This window comes from Ahaetulla prasina, chromosome 5, assembly GCF_028640845.1.
Source record: "Ahaetulla prasina isolate Xishuangbanna chromosome 5, ASM2864084v1, whole genome shotgun sequence".
Taxonomy (NCBI): Eukaryota; Metazoa; Chordata; class Lepidosauria; order Squamata; family Colubridae; genus Ahaetulla; species Ahaetulla prasina.
In genome coordinates this window covers 101,013,709-101,034,888 of record NC_080543.1, presented here as the reverse complement: position 1 = coordinate 101,034,888, position 21,180 = coordinate 101,013,709, and positions in this window count along the sequence as shown.

The following is a 21,180-nucleotide window of genomic DNA, read 5'->3' as shown; positions in this document are numbered from 1 at the left end:
AATTGAGAGTTTGCCATTATTTAGAATAAAGCTGGCTTTTGATGCAGGATGAGGCTGTACAAAACAAGGCAGGTGGCTCAGAGCCTTTTCATGTAGACTGACATTGCAGAAACACTAAAGGATCCTATGTCTATGCTAAGCCTATGCAATGACATCCATTTTGCTCTAATTGTGACCAACGACCAGGGGTTTCAAGTGAAGATGCACCACATGAACAGTGCGATAAGGAGTTTCCGTTATCGGGACGGGCTGAGGAATTTGGAAGTTATCTGCATGATAAAATCACTCAGATCCGGGATGGGCTGGACACAGATTGGGTAGATCCAGACGGGATGACGCGGGCACGTCTTGAGAACATTGTTTGGGCTGAGTTTGACTCTGTGACTCCCGATGACATGGACAGGATACTGGGGAGGTTGAATGCCACCACATGTTTATTGGACCTGTGTCCCTCCTGGTTGGTACTGGCCACCCAGGAGGTTACATGAGGCTGGCTCCAGGGAATTACCAGCACTTCTCTGAGGGAGGGAGTCTTCCCAGCCGCCTTGAAAGAGGCGGTGGTGAGGCCCCTCCTTAAGAAGCCTTCCTTGGACCCAGCTATTTTGGCTAATTATCATCCGGTCTCCAATCTTCACTTTTTGGCGAAGGTTGTGGAGAGTGTGGTGGCTTGGCAACTCCCCCAGTACCTGGAGGAAACTGTTTATCTAGACCCATGCCAGTCCGGCTTCAGGCCTGGGTACAGCACAGAGACGGCTTTGATCGCGTTGGTTGATGATCTCTGGAGGGCACGGGACAGAGGTTGTTCCTCTGTTCTTGTCCTGTTAGATCTGTCAGTGGCGTTCGATACCATCGACCATGGTATCTTGCTTCGGCGGTTGGAGGGCTTGGGAGTGGGAGGCACCGTTTTACGGTGGTTCTCCTACCTCTCCGACCGCTCGCAGACGGTGTTGACGGGGACAGAGATCGACCCCTAGGCAACTCACTTGTGGGGTGCCACAGGGGTCGATTCTCTCACCCCTCCTGTTCAACATTTATATGAAGCCACTGGGAGAGATCATCCGTGGTTTTGGGGTGAGCTGTCAGCTGTATGCTGATGATGCTCAACTGTACATCTCCACCCCGAACCACCCCAACGAAGTCGTCGATGTGATGACTCGGTGTCTTCAGGCCGTTTGGGTCTGGATGGGGACGAACAGGCTCCGACTCAACCGATCCAAGACGGAGTGGCTGTGGATGCCGGCGTCCCAGCACACTCAGCTTACCCCATTGCTGACTGTGGGGGGCAAATCGTTAGCCCCCAGGGAATCGGTGCGCAATTTAGGCGTTCTCCTGGATGCACGGCTGTCTTTAGAAGACCATTTGACAGCCGTCGCCAGGGGAGCTTTTCATCAGGTTCGCCTGATTCGCCAATTGCGCCCTTTCCTGGACCGGGACTCGTTATGCATGGTCACTCATGCCCTCGTCACTTCCCGTCTGGATTACTGCAATGCTCTTTACATGGGGCTCCCCTTGAGGAGCACCCGGAGGCTCCAACTGGTACAGAATGCGGCCGCGCGGGGGATTGAGGGAGCCCCCCCGTAGCTCCTATGTAACACCTCTCCTGCACAGGCTGCATTGGTTGCCGGTGGTCTTCCAGGTGCGCTTCAAGGTGTTGGTTATCACCTTTAAAGCGCTCCATGGCATTGGACCGGGATATTTATGGGACCGCCTGCTGCCGACAGTTACCTCCCATTGTCCAGTACGTCCAGTGCGCACTCACAGGGAGGGCCTTCTTAGGGTGCCGTTGGCTAGTCAATGTCGGCTGGCGGCCCCCAGGGGAAGAGCTTTCTCTGTGGGGGCCCCGGCTCTATGGAATGAGCTGCCGGTGGGACTCCGTCTCCTCCCTGATCTCCGGACCTTTAAACGCGAGCTCAAGACTTTCTTTTTTCACCAAGCGGGGCTGGCCTGATTGATTTTAGTATGGGGGGTTTTAGCTGGTTTTAATAGGGTTTTAGTTTTTGAAAAAAATTTAGCTAATATTTTAAGTATACAGCGGTTGAATCAGATTTTTAAACTTGTTATAGTATTTTAATTTGTTTAGGATTTCTGTTGTTTTATTGGCTGTACACCGCCCTGAGTCTTCGGAGAAGGGCGGTATAAAAATATGAATAAATAAATAAATAAATACATGTCAAGTCCTTGAGGCAACTCTTAAGGTTATTTTAGGCTAGGGGTGTCAAATTGGCAGCCTGTGGGCCGGATGCGTCACACGCAGGCCATGCCCACCCCAGCTCTGCGAAGGGAAACATTGCAATATGTCATGTGATAGCAACATGATGCAGCGAGTTTGACACCCGTGTTTTAGGCCCATTATGTGGAACATTTGAGCCCCACAAATTGGGGCCACACAAGGAATTGGGGGAAAAAAATAAGGTGCATAGAAACCAAAGATTATAAGAATAAGAAAAATGGTAGGGATGATAGAAGGTGGAATAAAAATTAGCTTAACTCTTCCCCCCCTTTTTAAGCAAAAATAAAATAGTAAAGTTCCCTGCACTTTCTGATTCTAAATATCAATGATGTCCTTTATACTACAGCAGTGGTAGTCAACCTGGTCCCTACCGCCCACTAGTGGGCGTTCCAGCTTTCATGGTAGGCGGTAGGGGTTTTGTCCGATACTGAAGCACTTTCCTTTTTTAAAAAATTTAATTGACTTTTAAAAAAAAATTCATAGCATTATTTAAAAACATTTTCATTAGGTTTTCATAAAATTCTCTGACAATTTAAATTTCTGAAAATATACTATTTTTATCGCCCGCACATAAGTTTAGTTCACGTTACGTAAGTGAAACTAAATGGTGCTACATTGTGACCACAAACAAAAGAGCCTCATCCCAGAATAGCTTGCGCATCTCCCCCCCACTTTAACAGACAAGCAGAGCTGGTAGCCGGCGCCCCCCCAACCCAATCCACGATGTGCGAGAGGCATGCGCAGACGATACACTGTGGGCAGTTACTGTGGAACTGTGGGCGGTTAGAAAATTTTACTACTAACAGAGATACAAAAGTGGGCAGTAGGTATAAAAAGGTTGACTACCCCTGTACTACAGTGACACAGTTGTAATATTTCATGACTACTCACAATGTTGCATTATCCTTAACTTCTTTTTAACCAGATTTCCATAATGTTTTTCTTTACTTTCTTGAGAAATCTTTTTCAGTACTAGCCCAAGTAAAGAAGTTTGAACACCTCTTATATATATTTCTTGAACTTTAGCCAACTTTTCCGTTGCTCAGCTGATACACAGAATTTCTTTGTGACTACCATTCCTTGTAGGTTGCTTTTAAGTTAGGCATGGAAAGATCACTGAGGGAAATTTCTTTTCCATTGTTATGACAGCAAAGGGAGTCATCTGAACTTCCTTCAGGAGACATATAGCTTTACATCTGAGCAGATGAAACCCTGGCAGGTTAAACTAAGAAAAATTATTGAGCAAGGTCTCAACAAAATAGTTCATTACATTAGCTACAAATGTGAGTCAAATCACCTACTTCAGCAGTTTTTATTAACATTTAACATGGTGGGGAAACAAGGCTGATGAGTATTGGAAAAGACTGTATTTCATATTGCAATGATACAAAAATATCTAATAAGGGGACATTGATTTGTCTTTTTTTTTCCAGCTTTCATTTCAAAATAACTGTGCCCAGTAATCACCAGCAGATGCTGCTCAATAGCCACAATCTCACTGCTTTATTCCAGAATCAATGTGAATCTGGCCATCACATGCCCTAGATATTTTTATATAAACTTATGTAATTTACATCCAATATTTATATTTAAATATATTAAATACATGTTATATGTGTAATATATATAACTCTTAGAGCTGCAAAAAAAATTTCAGGTAATTTATGAAAACATTTTTTACTTGTGGGTGTTTAATGGGGGATATAAAGCAAAACTATGAATAATTGCGGCCTACTACAAGGCAACAAGGACTAATGCTTAATTCGAAGCGTTTTCAGTTAAAAGGGATTGGTAACAAAAATTGTAAAAACATATTCTGCCAGATGAGGTATTTATTAAACTTTCTAATTTATCTTTCTTGTATTATGTTTAAACAATGTATAAAAGGATAATATAATTAAAGTGTAATAAAGTACACTATGTGGCGGAACTACAAAACTGGATAACACAAATGCTTCAAAATGCTTCAGCAAAAAGCTTTATCTTGAGACAGAAGAAGCAACCTTTCAGAAGATTTCTTTCCGAATCAAGCAACCCTTTTCCATTCAGCAGAAGAACCTGGTGGCTAAAAACAGATCAGGTATGGATTGATTGTGATTGCTTTCGTGCAGGCCTTGAAAAGAGTCAAAACATGAAAGCTTTGCCAGGAATCCCCTTCCCTTTGGGTCTTTTTAAGACTCAGCGAGGTCCAATCCCAGAATATAGCTCATTTGAGCTTCCCTGTGCCATGCTCTATCTCAGATCAATTTCATTCTTTCTTTCTAGTTTTTTTGTTTATGAAAGGATGCAGTACAGAAGGAACTCTTGAGATTGTCTTTTTATTGCATGTTATTGCTTTAAATGAAAAGCATTGTTTTTGTTGGCTTTTAATGCTAGGTTTGCTGCCCGGGGTTGCAGTTGCAAAATGGGTGGCTTTATAATTTGAGATAATAAACATAATCAATGCATCTTAAATCTGGATTCATAATCTGGATAGGGCCTCCTTCCAACGTAGCTGGGGCCACTGCATCCTCAAAATCTCTGCCTTATCTTCTCCAGTTGTCACCAAACAGCAGTTGTGGAATTTCATAGGTTTTGGCTAAGAATCTAGCATCTTTTGGCTCCTCTTTTTTGCATTGTTCTGTTGTCCATCTGGCCATGACAAGAACTTAGTAACTAAGAGTTTCCCGTGTTTGCTTTTCCTCCCCTCTTTTATCTCGCTCCCTTTTCTATTGCTATGAGCTGTTTTTTAAGAGTGTAGCCCTAGGGCCAGGGATTATCTTATTATGAAATTTTGTAACCCATTCTGGTTGCTCTTTAGCAGAGTGGAGTGGAATGTGGATGGAGATATGTACCCCAAATTTTCATGATGCTGCATCCTGATGTCATCTGCACCATAAGGCACGTGAAATTTATGCATGTTTCTGATATAACTGAAGATCCACAAGCAGACACTTTTCTACTGCTAGGAAATGCTAAGCGCATTGGGTCCAGTTTGGGGAAGGTCACTGCTGTGACCCACTAGCATATAGGATTTTGCTGAGCATCAATCCATGGCTGGAAATTACTGCCACATCTCTGTGTTCATATTTAAATAATATAACCAAGGCTATGCATCTAGTATCTGCCACTATCATGGGATGATCCAAGGCTAGACAACTAGGGGTACTCTAGTTAGGTCTCCAATTCCCTTGTTGAGTTTGTCTTTGTCCCTCAATGCAATTTCCTCTTTTCCATTAAAAACAGTAATGATAAGACAACAAAAACATTGTACTACAATGTAAGGGGGATATGAAAAAAAAGGCATTGTGCCAGAAATGAACCTGGAGACAGGAATGGAAGTATTGTATTATGCTGAGGTTTAGTGGGAATTTTGTGAACAAGGTACTGTAGATCCCATGTATACACAGAGACACACACACAGATACATATATGTGGGATTCTCTGGGGATATTACTTAATGTTGATGTCAATAGATCAGTTTTGATTATTGACCCATGAACATGCAATTCTTGTATGATGGGTCATGTCACTAATGCTTTGTTTATTTAATTAATAAGCTTTTTTATACAGTATTACTTCTCCAGAGCAGCTAGCAAACAGAAAAGTTAATATATCATTGGGATAAAGGGAATCATGCAGATATCTAGCATAGCTAGGTGCCAAAACCAAAGCCAAAAAATAAAAATGGGATTAAAGGTCATGGTAAATATGGAGGTTTCCACTGACCCGCAAACATTTTAAAAGGCTACCAAAGATCCTCTCAAAGTAGGGCAAAAAGAACTGGAATACCCAGATGGATCTGGGGCTTTCACCTGCAGAATGAAGTTGAATACAAGGCTCAGATAGGAACTTCTTGGCCTCAGATAGGAACTTCTTGATGGACCTAAAGCAGCGGTGGCGAACCTTTTCGGCACCGAGTGCCCAAATCAGAACACATGTACATATGCATGAGCCAGAGCACTGGAAACCCGAAGACCAGCTGGCCGGCACACACACACTAGTTTTTGGTCGTTTTTGGGGCCATTTTCAGGCTGTTTTCTGACCCATTTTCAGGCCATTCTTCAGGCTGTTTTGAGGCCGTTTTTGGGCATTTTTCGAGGCTGTTTCAGGCTATTTTGGGGCCTTTTTGGGGATGTTTTCCAGCTGGTTTTGGGGCCATTTTCCAGCCATTTTTGGCCTGTTTTCAGGCTGGTTTTGGGGCTAGTTTCCGGCTGTTTTCTGGCCATTTTTCAAGCTGTTTTCAGCCCATTTTTCAGAAACCAGAAGAGCAGCTGGTGATGGTGCACGTGCCCACAGAGAAGGCTCTGTGTGCCACCTCTGGCACGCGTGCCATAGGTTCGCCACCACGGACCTAAAGGCTATTAATCGTCCCAATTTTATCTACATCTTACATAGAGCAAAATAGATTTGGGTGAAGCCAGCCAGTTTAAAATATATTCATATATTTTATAATAGCTGACCTCTTCCAAAATATGCATGCTAATTAACAGAATTAAATGTAGATGAGTCAATATAGCATTAAAACAAGTGTAATCAGAACACAACAGATCAACTACAGTATTTTGAACTGTGTGAGCCCAAAGCTTCAGCAATTGGGCATTTAATTCATTGAACAGTTCTGTATAGTCCTTCATGAAAGACATGGAAACTCCCACTAAACCCTGCTTTTCTGTTCCATTTTGGAGAGAGATTAGGTTGCTAGGCAACATTTCCCATGTAGCTTCCTCCTCATCAAGAACAGTAGATAAAAAGTGAAGAAAAGAGAAAAAAATGTCCGCCTGTTGGGTCAAATTATTTTAATGATATGATGAGTCAAAGTAAGTTAGAAAAATAGTTCTCAAATGGAAATTGCATTTTAATCATTAGTATTTAGGTAAATTCAATCCAATTTATTTATACTCTAGCCTTTAATTTTTTTCACTACTGAAAAATCTTCACAGAAGAGTTTCAATGTAGTTGAAAATCACATTCAATTAAGCTTATGGGTGGATCAATCTATAGTCTTATCTTCTATATATATAAAAGCCAAATATCACTCACTCATTACGAAATCTCCAGAATGGTAAAGCCTACAAACTTGAAATTTGGCACATATGTTCGTCTTGGCTTCTAGGTGCTTGCTAAGAAAGGATTTTTCGAAATGATCATCAGATCATTAGTATTTCATATACAGTATTATATTCACATGCTCTGATCCTAAGGAGTTAGACTATTCCCCCTCCTCACCTGAAAGGAACTCAGTCCAAACTGCTAGTTGCCTTATATTAACATGCTCTGATGCTAAGGAGTTAGACATTCTATTCCCCGTCCCCATCTGAAAAGAACTCTGTTCCAACTGCCAGTTGCCTCACATTCCGTTACCTCAGTTCAAACTGGCAGATGTTCCACTCCTTCACTCAGGATCATTGTGGGGCTCCTTACAATATTAAATGTCGCTACCCCATCAAAATGTCTATGCCTTCCACCTATGGAACTGCTTCCAAACTCAAGGCGGTGGGAGAGATATTCCCTTTTGAGTTTCAATCACCGACCACCACTGAATGAAAGCATTATGAACCGAATTTCTCCTGCATAGTGTCCCAGCCCCAAATCACTTCTTACACTGACCTCTTCAGTTCAGATGAATCTGTTCCTTCTACTGTAACACCAGTTAAAGGGAAAAGAGGGGGGGAAAGCAGGAAAAGATCTACAGATGTGATTAGGAAAACACAAGTAAGGGAAGCTGCAAAAAAGTACCATGGAGAACAGACAACTACTCTGGTAGTCTGATGGGATCAGAGGAATTCGTGGTATGAAAACGGTTTCTCCCTGATTGATACCTGTGAAAATCATGGCTTTGATTATGTGTTTGCACAGTCTTCACCTGAAGCCTGGTGCTACTGCACTGTTTCGGAGGGGTTAGATTGCATAACAACATGATTGGAGCACCAACCTTGAGGTAGAGGACATGAGGTAATCCTAGTGGGTTGAGAACTCCACAGGGTAATGTACAGCATCTTCGACCACCATTACCGAGTCCACAGATTCATACTTCATATGCTCAGTGGACAGCTTCTCCAGCGGGAAGTTCTTGATGCCGTTGGCTGAGTCGTTTGTTGGAGTGAGAATAGCTCTTTCCCTCAGCCATGAAGCGCAACCCACTCCAGCCTGATGAACGTTGGGGTATATTTTGTCAATCAAGCTGATCAGATTGCTCACAACATCGCAAAGGTTACTTGGAATAGTTATTCTTCCTCCTCTTCCAAAAGTTTGCCATCACCAATATCAAATAATAAGTTAGAAAACTCTTCTGCCCTCAAATCACATTGAAGGTGGACATGCATGTTAACTTTCAAGGATAGGACTTTGACATTAGGCCATAAGATGGTTGACTTGAGAGAGGCCTTGACTTCATCTGCACATGTTTCTTGTGGCACAACAGGCAATGTCTGCAGTCACCAGCCAAAAGCACCATAACTCTACCCATAAGATGGTTGCTGCCCCTAATGTCCTGGAGTGTCCTGTTTAGAGCCTCAATACCTCATTTGTGAGTCATGGTGCACTTATCCCACACAATAACTTTGGCTTCTCAAAGCACCTGAGCCATGCCACTCTGCTCAGAGATGTTACAAAGTGCAGACTCAGAATGATTCAGGTTGAGAGGTAACTTGAAGGCAGAGTGAGCCTTCTTGCCTCTGTCAATCAAGGTAGCTGCAATTCCTGAGGAAGCAACAGCAAAGGTGATATTCCTTCCACCCCTAATTTTGGCCAGCAACAGATTGATCAAGAATGTTTTGCCAGTGCCACCAGGAGCATCAAGAAAGAACAACTGTCCACAATCAGAAGCAATACTGTGCATAATTCCATCGTAGGCTTTCCTCTGTTCTTGATTTAATTTTGGAACATTCACAGCAACTGCTTCTTTCAGCATAAGACAGTTCACTCAGGCGTTGACAGTTGCTGACAATGGCTCCTTGCTCTTGTGAAGGTGGAAATCCGAAGTGTAGGAGTGTTTTACCCAACATGGATATGATAATATCCTCAAGAAGGATAAGGCATTGGTTGTAAACAATTTGGAGGACCAGTTGGGCATCTCCATGCTTTCTCTCCATTAGCCTTCTAATATCTTCTGCAAGATACTGTTTGTATTTCTCCCACAAGCTTTAAGTGTCAATTTATCAAGCCTGATCACATAGTTTCATAGCAAAGCACGGCTATCCAGCTACTCATCTATAAGATTTAGGGCAGAAAATACAATTATACGCTCATTAGTGGGGGGGGGAGTCTTTTTTCCCCAGTCCAAAAGCTAATAATGCTGCTGTCAGCTTTAACACAAACCATGTAAAAAACATGATCTGATGTAATCCACTGAACAAATTCTTTGAAGATTTAGATCTACTTGTTTTCCAGCTCTAGAAGTGGGGGATTGTGCATGCGATAATGAATTATGCTGAAAGGGAGAGAAGGGCAGGAAGAGGGGATTAATGCCTAATTTGTCAAATACATCCAAGTGAAGTGTATTCAACATTCAGCTTGCAACAGGAGAGGCTGTGCGAATGATGGTGGTGGAAAAAAAATCATTTTACCTGAGGACTTCTCGTGTTACTTCTGTTCTTTGCAAGGGGCATCCATTTGTAAAGTCTACAGTATGAAATAAACTTTCATTTCTATTTGATTCTTGTTGGCATTATGGTGCTCTTGTGTTGTCCAGACTTTGGTTCCCCTAGTTTCCTTTGCAAAAGCATGGCTTGTCCAGGCCTATTCCCTTCCATTTTGCATAGCTATATAGTTTTGTGCCAGAAGGAGCACCTCTTCCTCCCTGCTCTAATAATATCAGGAGTTGGAAAGCTGGAGATGAGTCCACATTAATCATCCACATGCTGTTCCTTTTTTTCCTTCTGTCTATAGCTGGAGCTAAAAAGGAGATAAGAAAGGATGGGGTGGAATGGTACCAGACCTCCAGATCACTGGGGGGGGGGATGGGGGGGGAAAGCTACATTGGATGTTAACCATCAACTGAGTCTAGAAAATAGTTTTGGTGGCTGATACCCATTGCCTTCTCCCTTGCCTTAAAAACAAAGCTACCCTGTTTCCCCTAAAATAAGATATCCCCTGATAATAATCCCAATCGGGCTTTTGAGCGCATGTGCTAAAATAAGCCCCCCCCCCAAATAAGCCCTTCTCGAAAATACTTAAACGCATGCGTAGCCGATCCCTGCCATTTCCTCTGGTTAAGGTTAGGGAGACAGAGCTGGAAATCAGGTAAGATGGCAAGAGTCTTGCTCCATGTGCCCCAAAATAATAAGACATCCCCGAAAATAAGGCCAAGCACTTATTTTGGGGTTCAAAAATATTTTTATTTTATTTATTTATTTATTTATTTATTTATTTATTTATTTATTTATTTATTTATTTTGTCACAACATTATATACAAGCACATATAATGAAAGAAAACTATAGGACAGGAACGGTAGGCACTTTTGAGCACTTATTCATGCCCCTTATAGTCCTCTTAAGACAGGGTCTTATTTGGGGGGAAACACGGTACTTAAGGAGCCTTTGGACATACCATTATTCTCCAGTCAGTATTATTATCCCCCATTTGCAATTTAGTTGAAATCTGAAGTGTGCATATAATGTTGCTTAAGTGTGTGTGCATGAGTGTGTGTGTGGATGCATGCATGGTAAAGATACTTGTTCTTAGTCAAACACATGACTTGTTCTGTGGGCATGAGACTCCTGCAGCATTTGCACCCATTCCATTTAATGATGTACCTATTTTCTTTTTATGATATGGGATGGTGTGTACTGATATGCCAAAAGAGAGAGAAAGAGAGAGAGAGAGAGAGAGAGAGAGAGAGAGAGATGTCATGCATTTACCTGTCTTTTCATGACTGAGTGTGAGGAAACTAAATCATGCATTTCGAGTGAATAGCACCTTCAGTGGCATGTTGGAGCCAGTTTGTACCAACTCACAAGAACTAAGAGTTAAATTCTCTGAAATGTTGCCAGCTGGTTGGGAGCAGAGCTGAGCCACGGAGCCCATGGATCAGCTCTTCTGAAGCTACTGGCACAGCACACTGACACAACTGAGCCAGCAGAGCCAGTTTTTAAACATTTGCCAGTACACCATTGTGGGTATATTGCATGCATGAATCGTATATCACCGTGATGGCAAACCTATCGCATGCAAGCCACAGGTGGCACACAGAGTCCTCTCTGAGGGCACACGAGCCATCACACCAGCTCAGTTCCACTGTGCATGCACGCGTGCCTCCTGCCGGCCAGCTGTTTTTTCGGTCGTTGCCATGCAAATGTGGGAGGCAGGGCACATGTGGGAGACATGTGTGCATGTGTGGGTGAGTGGGGCACGTGCAGGGGGGTCATGTGCGCATTGCATTATGGGTTATAAGTGCAAGAAGGCCTACTAGGCCCATAATGGGGCACAGGGCCCCACCCGCAGCCTGTTTTTGGTCCCAGGAGACTTCAGGGAGGACTACTAGGCCCAAAACAGGCCATGTGGGAGCGGGAGGGTCACGTGTGCATGCGCGGGATTTGGGAAGAGCATGGGGGGGGTTGTGTGTGCATGTGCAGGGGATGGGGCTTGTGGGAGCATTGTGCGCCCATTGCATTATAGGTGCGGGCACGCACACGCCCTGTCACATGCGTGCATCCGTGCTTTTGCCAGGTGACAACAAAAAGGTTAGCCATCATTGGTATATCATATATTTGGAAGGCTACAGGGTATGTTGCCCAAAAGATACATTTTACAGTCCTGCATCTCACAGGGCAAAGTCAATATATGAAATAACAAGATGACTTTCAAGATAAATTGTCCTTCTCTCCTAATTTTGGAGAAACCCTAATAAACCTCCTAGCATCTTGATGTTCTCTGGAGCCATTATTGAAAGCAGTTTCCAAATCTAGAGTAAGACATGTAATGCAGATTTCATTAGTTTCTTTGACAGAGAAAGTTTCTCAACCATATCTTTTTCCCTATGCCCTTAATGTTGGATTAATGTTAATGGCTGGACCATAAGGCAGCCAAAGGGGCAAACGGTGCTGCTTTGTGCTTACATCTGTGGTGCAGGCCACCGATTCACGCCATTACTCAAAGACTGTGTCCCAGTTCAATGGTCGACCTAATTGACTTTTTTCCCCCCACCTCCCAACAGAGAGAGGCAGTAATAAAACCACTCTAAAATATGGAGATTGTAGCCGGTGGTGCAAAAGGTGAATGAACGCAGAATGCAAAATGGTGGTGCACGCTAAAGATTGGATTCTGCTGCTATTTTTTGCTCCATCATTTTGTCTCCTAAACTTAGCAGACTCATTTCAAAGGAACGCATTCTTCATGGCACCAGAACCAAAGTATCGGTTATTTTGAAAACCGTCACGCGCACGCACAGACTTTGGAGAGGGAGGATGAGACGCATACTTGCTTTTGGAGCTATATGTAACAAAGGATGGATTGCAATGCTTTTAAACACATCGGCAGCAGTGACCACCGCCCTAAATAGCTCTGTCAGAGGAATTTAGGGCTGATTTCTGCATGCAGAGAAACCATGCCTTATACTGCTTTCTGCCCTAAGTATCTCCCATTATTTACAGCAGGTTATGCGTTATCCAAAGCTGTCTGTAGCCAAAATTCATAGCTGCTCTTATTTACTTGGCATTTTTCAAGAAGTTGCCTTCTTGTGACTAGGTCTCCCACTGCCCCAGGTATTTGATACAAATAAATACTTAGAATGTCTCAGGCAGTTTGCTAAAGGTGGCTTGGTATGGGTACCTTTTTCAACATTGCCCTTGAGTGTCTGAAGAACTGATGGCCTCATTAATGTATTATCTTCAGCAGAATGAAAGTGATGGTGCAGGATGTGTGCATTGTACAAGAATAATTCCTTCTTGTTCAAAAGGAAAAGAAAAGCTAGGAAGTACAGGTAGTTCTCCACTTACAACAGTTCGCTTAGTGACCATTTGAAGTTACAATGGCACTGAAAAAAATGACTTATGGCCATTTTTCACACTTATGACCATTGCAGCATCCACCTGGTCACATGTTTTATATTTGGATGCTTGACAACTGACTCACATTTATAACGGTTGCAGTGTCCTGGGGTCGTGGGATCACCTTTGTGACTTTCTGACAAACAAAGTCAATGGGGAAACCAGATTCACTGAACAGCCATTGTACTAATTTAAGAACTGCAGTAATTCACTTAACAAATGTTGCAAGAAAGGTCATAAAATGGGGCGAAACTCACTTAACAAATTTCTCACTTAGCAACATAAATTTTGGGCACAATTGTGGTTGTAAATTGAGGACTACCTGGACAGTTTGAGGGAGGAAAGACAGCATCATTCATGCAGGGAGGCTCAATATCTTCTCTCTACCATCTGCAGTTCCAATATTCTTTGCTATCCTGCTGTGCTTTTCACAGGGTCAAGTTCTTTGAGAATAATTCTTTGTCTCTTTGAAAACATAGTTCCCTTTTCCCCTCCTACTTTCCTGTTCTTCATTTATGCAAGGCATGTTAATCTGTTAAATAATAGGTTTGTGGTTTTTCTTGTGTTAATTTTAATCCCTGTAAAATTAGGTAATTATTACATACCTGAATCTCACCTGCTGGGATCCAAGATGGGTCAAGTTCACGTAGTAGATCTGCATATATATTTGCCAATATTGTTGTTTATTTATTTGTCACATTTATAATTGTCTCCGGGACAGTAAGAAAGCATGCTTGGTGTCCCTTAGTCAGTCTTGTGAGGTAATCCAGACAAGAGGTACAGGTACCCCCATAAATACTAGCTCTAACTTAATTGTAAGGTCACATTAACAGAATGTCTCATATCTGAAAGTATATCCCTTGCCCCTCACCTTTACAGTGCAAGAAACTAGGGAAGGTCCTGTCTGCCAAGTGTCGAGGCAAGAGATCAGAGATCAGATGCCCAGCCAGTTGGTTCTTTTGGATACAGAGGCAATAAGCACATGGGATTTTAAGTGTTATTCTTAATTCAGGCAAACAGATTTAAAAACATAGCATAAAAAGCATACAGATCAAGCAAGATGATACCCAAGTTTCTTATAACCTGCCAGAAGTTCCCAAAAAACAACAGCAGAGATGGCCCAAGGGTGGTCAGTTTTCACAGTACCCAATTCTTGCTTCTGTGCAGAAGCTCCCAACAAGCAACTACCCCAGGGTTTTTGTAATCAAAATTTGGCGTCATGACTTTACAGCCCTCCTATGAGGAGGGTGACACACAATTCTGGGATGGAAACGGAAAGTCTAAGATTTTGCAACGATATGAAGATTTTCCCCGCTCCCGCTCCCCCACCCCCACCCCCTCACAAGAGTGAAAAACAACCGGGTTAGCTCAGAATGAGTTCCAAACTTCTAGCCTTTTTTTGAAGGTGAAGGAGAAATCAAAATAAGTAATCATCTTAGTTGCTTTTCTTTGCACTTTTTCCAAAGTCTCAACAACTTTTTTGTAATGTGATGACCAAAACTGGATGCAGTATTTCAGGTGTGGTCTCAACAAGGATTTACAAAGCGGTATTAATACATCATGTAATCTTGATTCTATGTTCTCTGTATACAACCAAGGATTGTACTGTCTTTTTTGGCAGCTGCTGCACACTGCTGGCTCATGTTTAAGGGATCGTCCACTAGGACTCCAAGGTCCCTCTCACAGTTATTGTTTTTGAGCCAGATTTTGCCTAATCTGTACTTGTACCTTTGGATTTTCCTGCCTAAGTGTAAAACCTTGCTTTTCTCCACATTAAATTTTATTCAGTTACAACGGCACTGAAAAATGTGACTTATGACTGTTTTTCACAGTTATGACCTTTGCAGCATCCCCATGATCATGTGATCAAAATTTGGATGCTTAGCAACTGGTTCATATTTATGACTGTTGCTGTGTCCCAAGGTCATGTGTTCATCTTTTGAGACCTTCTGCCAAGCCAAGTCAGATTCACTTAAAAACCGGGTTACTAAGTTATCGACAGCAGTAATTCACTTAACAACTGTGGCAAGAAAGATCGTAAAATAGGGCAAAACACACAACAAATATCTCACTTAACAACAGAATTTTGGGGCTCAATTGTGGTTGTAAGTTGAGGACTACCTGTAGTATGACACAGACTAGTAGTGCTTACATGAAGCTAGTATTCTTTTTAATAGGGACAGTCATGAGATGCTTCATCTCTGTCAGACTATTTTTTACTTCAGTGGGTTCAGCAGCAGTTGTAATCAACTTGTACGCATCTCCTGTTGTAGGTCTGAGAACCTTATCAGCATTTCGATCGCTTGAAAGCATGTATGATAGTATCGGAAAGGAAGCCGAAGCTTGCAGGGAACAACAGTTTAATCCATGTGTCTTATTTCCAGCAATAAACATTAAAAATGTCTTTATCTTTTTGCTGCAGAAGCTAGGAAATTTGTATTTTTAAAAGGATCTTAAGTAGGAAAAAAATGAGTTACTTTTTCTTGACTATGACAAGTGTTTCTGTAAGGCATTACAGAACAGAATTTAAAGTAGCAGTTTCTGAATAATATTATTAACAGAAAGAAAGTGCTTGGCAGTGGATTTTCATCCTGCTTTAAAATGAACTGGCTATTTTTCCCTGGGGAGGGAACAGGGCCCAGTGACACCTTCCAAATCTATAATTCTGTGATTATCTACTGGGCAGCCCAATGGCACACAAGAAGAAATACACTACTTATGTTAGAAATATGAATATATGCCTATCCTTAGAAAAACACAGTTGCATGCAAACATTTAGTTATCCTTTGTCAAATTCACTGACTCCTGGGGGAATAGAGGCTGACAGGACCTTTACAGGACACAGAGTTAAGCACAACATTTTTCTGCAAACCTGAATGTATATTTCCCATTTATAGGCAGTTGTTTACAGATTCAAAACCAACACAGACAAAAACAGTTTGGCAGATACAGAGGTGTACAGGTCTTTCTGGTCATTACTTCACAACATCTTCTATGGCAAAAATAAAAGCTTCCAAAGGTCTTCTGCAGCCAGATAGGAATCTTTCTTTACTGGATTTTGGGATTATCTCCTCATTGAAGAATTTTTCTAGTTCCGAAATATTCTTGGATTTTTCCCATGCACTGGAGGTTTGAGATCTACTCCAAGATTTTCAATAATCTTCCGATGTGGGAAATGTGAAGGCCATTCAAAGGACTTTCACTTTCTTTCCTGAAGGAATTTTGGGGTTGATTTGCAGCTATACTGTGGTTTGTCTTGTTGCTGAAATTCTTATTGGCTTCAGTTTCCTCACTAATGGTGGAACTTTAGTTTGAAGCTAAATTGTTCTCTAATAGAATCCATTCTTCCTTCCTCCTGCACCAATTACAGTATTTCCTCTATTGTTGATTACCAAAACCATAATACAGCCATCCAATCCTTAACTGTTCGCCTTTGATCATCTGCTACACCCTTTTTTCTCCAAATGGACCTTGTGCAATTTAATTTTTGTTTCATCACTCCAAATCACTTTATTCCAAAGCATTTCTGTTTATTGTTTTCTTCTTCCAACCTTAGAAAATAGAAAGAGGGAGCATTATGTATGCAGGTAGTCCTCGACTTACAACAATTCATTTAGTGACTGTTCAAAGTTACAACTGCACTGAAAAAAGTGACTTATGATCATTTTTCACACTTATGACCATTGTAGCATCCCCATGATCACATGCTTTACATTCGGATGCTTGACAGCTGGTTCATATTTGTGTCCTGGGTCACGTGATCCCCTTTTGTGATCTTCTGACAAGCAAAGTCAATGGAGAAGTCAGATTCACTTAACAACGGTGTTACTAAATGTCTATAGAGATTCTCAATCATCCAGGTCATGGTTGTCCCAAAGGTTCTGTTTTCAAGAGTCAACTGGACTTTCTAGTTTCTCTTTGAAGATGTTTCACTTCCCATCTAAGAAGCTTCTTCAGTTCTGACTGGATAGTAGGGTATGGAAGGATTTATATTCCTTGCAGACAAAGAATGCAAATGACCAGCATAAATCCTTCCATTCCCCACCATCCAATCAGAGCTGAAGAAGCTTCTTAGATGAGAAGCGAAACATCTTCAAAGAGAAACCAGAAAGTCCAGCTGACTCTTGAAAAAAGAACCTCTGGACAACGGTGTTACTAATTTAACAACTGTAATGATTCACTTAACAAATGTGGCAAGAAAAGTCGCATAAATGAGACAAAACTCACTTAACAAATTTCTCACTTAGCAACATAAATTCTGGGCTCAATTCTAGTCGCAAGTCAAAAACTACCTGTAGTTTATATAAAATAAAGGTGGAATATATTAAGAAAAATAAATTGACCTATGATGAGGTCAGAGAAAAAAACACCTTCCTTCTCCCATTGCACAGGCAGCATTGTATTCTACCCTCTGGACATTTACTTCATTGTCAGATAAACTTTTCAGCAGTCATTTGCTGTGATCTGTAGGTTGCGTTTTGCAGATTTGACCCTGTTTTAAATCAGTTTTAGCCTAGAGTTAGCTTGTTCTTCCAGATCTTGTCTTGACTTTGCTGTTCCATGTAACTGTATTACAGCAGAAACTACTAGCTAGAAACTTTTAGAGACATTTTTATAGCTTTTTAAAGTGCATATTGTAATCTCCCTTTTCAGACATTTAGACAGGTTCTTAGAGGAAACCATGATTGTTGAACGTGAGCAACAGCAACAACAAAAAAGCCAGTCACAATCTGAGGTTGTTCATATCTGGTCTTGTCTTCACATGACTAAATCAGCTGAAAAAGTGTCTAAATATGCATCTGCCCCAGTGGTGGGATTCAAATGATTTAACAACCGGTTCTCTGCCCTAATGATTTCTTCCAACAACCAGTTCAGCAAAACTGCTCAGAAAGTTAACAACCGGTTCTCTCGAAGTGGTGCGAATTGGCTGAACCCCACCACTGATCTGCCCTATTCACCGATAAAAAAAATGAATCTGTGAATAGCTGCACTTAAATAGTATGTGTTCAAATCTGCAAAAAGATGCCATATTTAACTTTGTATAATGCAAAGGTTGCATTACTTTTAGAACACACTGAAATTTGCTCAAACTTTTTTGTGTAAATGTACATAGCAAATACTTGAGGTTTCACATTATAAATGTACATTTATATGTATTTTTTTTCTTTTTACGACCTTGTAATTCCTTTTATTGGGGTGGAGTTTGGGCAACTGAATGGAACTGAGCATTTACTGGTTGGATGCCCTTCCTGACACCTACATGGAGTTTGCAACAAATATTTTCTCTTTGTGCCCTGTTAGAGAAACATTTATCGCTGCCTAGGATTTGAACTCTCAACCTTCCAAGTGGGAGGTGAGTGTCTTCACCTCTAGGCATGTATATGAATATGTATATGTATATGTATATGTATATGTATATACTGTATATATGTATATGTATATGTATATTAGATGTATTTCTCAACTTACAACCACAATTGATCCCAAAATTTCTGTTGTTAAGTGAGACATTTGTTAAGTGAGTTTTGCCCCATTTTATGACCTTTCTTGCCAAGTCGTTAAGTGAATCACCACAGGTGATATGTTAGCAAGACGGTTGTTAAGTGAATCTGGCTTCCCCATTGACTTTACTGGTCAGATGGTTGCAAAAGGTGATCACTTGACCTTGGGGTACAGCAACATTTATAAGTATGAGTCAGTTGCTAAGCATCTAAATTTCGATCACATGATCATGGGGATGCTACAAAGGTCATGTGTGAAAAACTATCATACGTCACTTTTTTCAGTGCCATTGTAACTTTGAACGGTCAATAAACGAACTGTTGTAAGTCGAGGATTACATGTATATGTGCATGTCAGTGGTTGGTTTCAAATTTTTTTATTACTGGTTCTGTGGGTGTAGCTTGTTGGGCGTGGCATGGCTTGGTGGGTGTGGCTTGGTGGGTGCGCAAGGGAAGGATACTGTAAAAACTCCATTCCCTCCCCACTCCAGGGGAAGGTTACTCCAAAATCCCCATTTCCTCTTGATCAGCTGGGACTTGGGAGGCAGAGAATAGATGGGGGTGGGACCAGTTAGAATTTGTACTACTGTTTCTCCGAACTACTCAAAATTTCCACTACCCGTTCTCCAGAACTGGTCAGAACCTGCTGAAACCCACCTCTGGCACATGTGTATGTGTATATGCATATTCTGGAATTGGCAATAGGAGGATGTAGATTTCAAATATATCTCCAATAACCTTTTACCTAATGCTCTCAAACACTTGGAGAAATGGAAGCAAAGATTCCTGCCCTTTGCATCTAGAGGTGGACTTCAGCTACAATAAAGGAGCATGGCTATAAAGAACCATTTTTTATGATGACAGAAGTTGATGGAAAAATGGCCAACTAGGGAGAATATAATGAAACTAGGCACATTTTGGGGGGTTGCCTTTTTGCACAGTATGCTGTGCTCCGTATTCTTAATTGAAATGGCTAGTTCCCCCTGTAGCCAGGAGGCACAGGGGCAGCTTTTTATGGGCTCCTCTGGGTCTTAGCTATTACCTTGGAAATGCAGTGGGTTTTATGGATATGGGAGACAGTGATATTTGTTAAAATGCACTCGGAGGATCTGAAGAGATTTGGAGTTAGGATGACGCTGTAGTGTGTAATTATTATCCAATGTGTCAGGAAATATGCATCATTTCCACTAATTTCTAAAAGGCAAAACGATATTGGTGAAATCAGTCGAAGGAGGAGGCATTCTTTCCCAAAAGCAGCTGCATGAAGGGTTCCTTTATCAGAACGAGAGGCTGTGAGGTTTTGCATACTCATTAAAGCCTTTGCTTCAAAAAGCCAGATAAGGCTAAGAGCTGAATAAATCATTTTATATCCATTTAGTGATGGCAATTTGTGACTAATTAACTATTGGGGAGATGACCTTTTTTGAGCTGTTGATGTGTTCTTTGCAGGCGCTGGCTGAGAGCACATCTCAAGGGACAGAAATCCACCCTGCAGGGCAATTATGATGTAAAGCAAAACAAAACAAATGAGTGTTTCAATTTCAAGGCAAAAATTTTTTGCCAGATGCATTTTGTTTTAAATGACTCTGCATCGTTTGGGATTGCAGATGTGCATTTGCAAGCATTAAAAATTGGGCTTTGAATAAAAATGTTTAATATTTTAGTGTGCCCCCCCCCCATTCATGATCACGAACTGTAAATGATTGAATGGGTTTTCCTTTTTAAAAAAAAAATAAATAGAGGATTTAGATCCCTTCAATGTAGCTTTGAATACTACCTGGTAGAAAAACAGGATTTACATTTTTGGGGAGGTATAAACATAAAATAAACCTGCAGTTTTGACACTTAGAAGAACATTCACTTCTTTTCTTTTCTTTTTTCACTGGAGCTGGAGAGTCATAGTATACATAAGCCATATATAATTTTATATTTCCAACTGTATTTTACCACTGTGTTCAGCCTTGCAATGGCTGGTGGAGGAAAAAGAAAAATGAATCTGTTTTCTAAAAGATGTCCTTTGGGTCCGTTCAGGGAAGCCAAGAGTCTGAATTAACTGGCATTTCAAAGTCTATTATCCATTTGAGTTCATGGACTTAGCTACAGATGGAAGCTATTTTTTTGCCCACAAGTTCTAAAGAATTGCCCTCACCCTGCACTCTATCAAAATTATCAGTGTAAGATTATAGCAAGATGCAGCTGTGTGTATATTTTTTTTTATTTTTTATCACCTGACAAACAATTGCCAATTTCAAGATGAGGAACTTCTCAAGCAACACTTGAAGGCACCATGAGATGAAAGTGGTCAGAATAAACCAAACCAAATGTCTATGGAGATGCTCAGTCATCTAGGCCATGGTTGTCCCAAAGGTGTTTTTTCAAGAGGCAACTGGACTTTCTTGTTTTCTTTGAAACCAAAATAAAATACATATTTATAACAGGCATAAAAGGGAGGAATAGGTGATAAGAAGATGCTACTTTCA